We start from the raw sequence: 4,999 nt of genomic DNA on the forward strand, positions 1-4,999 counted from the left end.
CACTGACGGCACGTGCGTGCTGGCCGTCGGCTCTGCCGGCGAGAGCGGCGATGACCGCAATGGTGGGCCTGGCTAGCACCGTCCTCCTCAAGGTGGCGGGGACCGCGGCTCAATTGCTGGTGGTGGTCGTGGTGGACCACCCAAGCCTATGGACGCAGCGTGCGTGGGTGGGGTCGTGGTGTGTTGAATTGTACTGTTGACTTGTACCGTTGCATTGTATGAGATGAGATAGCTGTTGTAATTAGGCCCTAGTCTTCCGCTCAGGCCATCCACTCCCTGCATGTAGGGAGTTCGGCTTCGTGCCTCCGTGTATATGTAACAGCTGTGTTGAATGGAATAGATGCGAGAGTTATTCCACCATTCTTCTTGGTAATCAGAGCTTAGGTCTCTCTCCTTCCCATGTCGACCAGCCCACCTTCCTCTCCTGTCGACGGCGGCCTCGGGCACAACCCCTCTGCCGAGGAACTCGCCGCCGCTGCAGCCGCCGCTGAGCATCCCCGCGCGTCGCTCACCCCAGATCTCACCAACTCCGGCAATCTGCCTCTCGCTGCATCCCCACCCAACCCCATTCCCCCGATCCCTCTCTCTGTGCCCACCACCACTCCCCCTCCCGGCGGCCTCCCTCCAAGCATCGCCAGGGTCGTCGACTTCAAGTTGGCCCTGGATGGGACCAACTTCACCCGCTGGCGCAACTACCTCAACCTCCTCTTCGCGCGGTACCATGCAGAGACGCACGTCCAGGCCGGGGCCGCGGCGCGCCTCTCCGATCCACAGTGGCGCGACGACAACAACACTATCCGCCTCTGGTTCTTCTCCACCATCGAAGGTGATCTCCTCGACCTCGTCGCTCCGCCCGACTCCACCGCTTACACCATTTGGCAGCGCCTTCATGAGTACTTCCTCGCCAACGAGGCCGAGCACACGATGCACCTCGGTCAGGAGTTCCGGGCATGCGTCCGTGATGACCTCACCATCAATGAATACTGCCGCCGCCTCCAGGGCATCGCCGCCGCCCTCGCTGACGTCCGGGAACCCGTCACCGACCGCACCCTGACCCTGCAGATGCTCGACGGCGTCGGCAAGAAGTTCGAGTTGCCGGCCGCCATCATCCAGTCCACTGTACCGCTGCCCACGTTCGCCCAGGCGCGGTCGCGCTTAGTCCTCGCCGAGCTCGCCATCGACAAGCGCGCGCGCACCGAGGGCGCGCAGGTGCTGGCCGTCCTCCACGACGACGCACGGGGCGCCGACGGGCGTGGCGGCCGCGGTGCCGACCGCGGTGACCGCGCTCCTCCTGGCGGCCCTCCTGGCGGTGGTCCTCCGGGTGGCGGCAACGGCGGCCGTGGTGGTCATCCAGGCGGCGGTCATCCGGGCGGTGGCAACCGCGGGCGTGGCGGCCGTGGACGGGGTCACGGCGATCCCGCTGGCGGCGGCCGCGGGCCACAGCCGTGGCTGGGCTATTTTGCGCCCATTGGCATGCCCTTCCCGCCGCCGCGCTCCCCGTGGGTTCCACCCAACTCCGCGGGCGTCCTCGGTCCGCGTCCAGGCGCACCTCATCACGCCTACTCTGCGTGCGCCACTGTTCCGACCCTGCCTCCACCACCTCCGTACGCCGCTGCCTCGCCTTACTCGTGGGATGCGACCGCGATGTTCCACGCCACGCCCAGCCAGGGGCACGGCTACCCGCCCCATGCCGACTGGATCATGGACACCGGCGCGTCCTCGCATGTCACCGGCGACCCAGGTACCTTGCTCGAGTCTCATTCCCTTTTAGCGCATAATACTCGTCATATCATCGTCAGTAATGGGGCTCGTCTCCCTATCGTCGCCATCGGTAACACTCGGCTCCCTCCTCGCCCCTTCTACCTTACTCACATTCTGTTATCTCCCAATGTTGTGCAAAACCTTATCTCTGTACGAAAGTTTACACGTGATAATCTTGTTTCTGTGGAGTTTGATCCCGTTGGCTTTTCCGTGAAGGATCTTCACACCAAGGAGGTGCTTCTGAGGTCCAATAGTGCTGACGACCTCTACCACTTCTTCAGCGACCATGGCGGCGCTACACCGGCGGCTTGCACTTTTGCGATTTCGGATCTTTGGCATAAACGGCTCGGGCACCCGGGCTCTTCTTCTTTCGCTCATTTTCCCTTTGATATTTCATCCAAATGTAATAAACCTTCCAAGTCTCCACTATGTACTGCTTGTCAGATGGGCACACACACACGCATTCCCTTCTCCACTTCGACAACATCTACCACTGCACCATTTCAGCTTTTGCATTGTGACTTGTGGACTTCTTCAATTGTTAGTTTTTCAGGCTACAAATATTATCTTGTTATTTTGGATGACTATACTCATTACTCTTGGACCTTTCCTCTCCGTGCTAAATCAGATACTTGTGCCACTTTACAGCGTTTCTTTGCGTTTATTCTTACTCAATTCCATGTGCTTGTGCAATGTTTGCAGTGTGACAACCGCGGTGAATTTCTCACTACTAGTCTTCGTGAGTTCTTCTCTTCTAATGGCATCGCTTTCCGTCTCACGTGTCCACACACCTCTCCCCAAAATGGCAAGGCGGAACGATTCATCCGCACCACCAACGATGTCATCCGCACGCTACTCTTTCAAGCACACCTACCACCGCCCTTTTGGGTCGAAGCGCTCCATACCGCCACTACACTGCTCAACATTCGCCCTTCCCGCGCCGTCCACTTCTTTACGCCCCATTTTCTTCTCTACGGTGTACACCCCACATACCACCACCTTCGCACCTTCGGCTGCTTATGTTTCCCAAACACCTCGGCCACCGCGTCGCACAAACTCTCGCCCCGCTCCACCAGATGCGTGTTCATCGGCTATCCACGCGAGCAAAAAGGCTATCGGGGTTTCGACTTGTCCACCCGCAAGGTCATCACCTCTCGTCATGTTATTTTTGATGAATCTTGTTTTCCCTATGACCCTGCTACAGAGCCGGCCGTAGAAGATCCCAACCCACCTGCCGCACCCACCGCGATCTCTCTCGACCCGCTCACCTCGTACTGGGCCGCCACACGCGCTTGTCAGCCGCCCGCCGCTCCGCAACTGCCGCGCGTCCCGACCGGTCGCTTTCACCCGGCCCACTCTCCCCCACAACCACCCCTCCACCCTATTGCATCGCCCCCGCCCAGTCCTATGGGGCCCGCCACCCATGCATCTCCATGCAGACCACGTACACCCACTAGCTGCATGCCTCGGGCCGCGGCTCTCACTCCGGGATCTCTCCCCACCACCTCGTCCGGGAGCAGCCCTTCCTCGGGATTGACGCCTGCTCCCCACTCGCCGGCTCCACACCTGGCTCCTCCATCGCGACATCTTCCCCCACGCGCTGTTCCCGTCACCCCGCACGCCAATCCGCATCTGATGGTCACGCGCCGGAAAACTGGCTTTGCATGCCCAAACAACACTTCGACTTATCCATCACCACCACACCATCTCCACTTCCTTCTTCCTACCGTGCGGCTCTCAAGGATCCCCATTGGCATGACGCTATGTTAGACGAGTTTAATGCACTAATTCGGAATGACACTTGGTCTTTGGTGCCGTGTCCTGCAGGTGTTAATGTGGTGACGGGCAAGTGGATTTTTCGGCACAAACTCCATCCGGATGGCTCCTTGGCGCGCTACAAGGCGTGGTGGGTGGTTCGGGGCTTCACGCAGCAGCCGGGTGTTGATTATGGGGAGACCTTCAGCCCCGTCGTCAAACCCGCCACGATCCGTGTGGTCCTCAGCCTCGCCACGGCGAGCAATTGGCCCATACGGCAGATGGATGTCAAGAATGCCTTCCTTCGTGGCGACCTCGCTGAGACTGTCTACTGTCAGCAACCCCCCGGTTTTGTTGATTCTGCTCATCCCACACACGTTTGTCGCCTCAACAAATCCTTATATGGTCTTAAGCAGGCTCCGCGGACATGGTTCCTCCGCTTCACACGCCACCTCCACTCGCTCGGTTTTGTCTCCTCCAAGTGTGACACCTCCCTTTTCATTCTTCATCGAGGGGATGCCATGGCCTACTTGCTCTTGTATGTTGATGATATCATCCTGACAGCTAGCTCCACCTCCCTCCTCACTTCCCTCGTCGAGTCTCTCGCTAAGGAATTCTCTATGAGCGATCTTGGCGATCTTCACCATTTCCTTGGCATCACCGTGCACCGCACCGCTGCTGGGCTCTTCTTGTCCCAGGAGCAATATGCTCTCGAGATCTTGGATTGTGCCAACATGCTGAACTGCCACTCCATTTCTACACCGATTGACACTAGCTCCAAACTCTCCTTGTCCGGTGGTACACCCTACTCCGATCCCTCGAAATACCGCAGTCTGGCCGGCGCTCTCCAGTATCTTACACTCACTCGGCCCGATATCACCTATGTTGTCCAGCAGATTTGCCTCTTCATGCACGCCCCACTCGACACCCATTTTCAGTTGATCAAACGTGTCTTACGTTACCTCCGTGGCACTGCTCACTTTGGCCTCCAGCTTCATCGTGACTCCTCGCACGAGCTGATCTCTTACAGTGATGTCGATTGGGCCGGGTGCCCTGACACCCGCAAATCAACATCTGGCTTTTGTGTGTTCTTGGGCTCTAACTTGATCTCCTGGTCGTCTAAACGACAGCATACGGTGTCACGCTCTAGTGCGGAGGCCGAGTACCGAACCATGGCCAACTGCGTGGCCGAATCTTGTTGGTTACGGCAACTTCTCACTGAGCTCCGGCGACCTCCCACACACGCCACCGTCGTCTATTGCGACAATGTTAGTGCGGTGTATCTCTCGTCCAACCCCGTGCAGCATCAACGGACGAAACACGTCGAGATTGATCTTGATTTTGTCCGTGATCGGGTGGCTCTTGGTGAGGCCAGGGTGCTTCATGTTCCGACCACGTCGCAGTTCGCGGATATTTTCACCAAGGGGCTGCCCTCGACGGTCTTCTGTGATTTTCGGTCCAGTCTCAACGTTTTGCCGAGCAA

The sequence above is a fragment of the Triticum dicoccoides genome, chromosome 7A (genome assembly GCF_002162155.2).
Source record: "Triticum dicoccoides isolate Atlit2015 ecotype Zavitan chromosome 7A, WEW_v2.0, whole genome shotgun sequence".
Taxonomy (NCBI): domain Eukaryota; kingdom Viridiplantae; phylum Streptophyta; class Magnoliopsida; order Poales; family Poaceae; genus Triticum; species Triticum dicoccoides.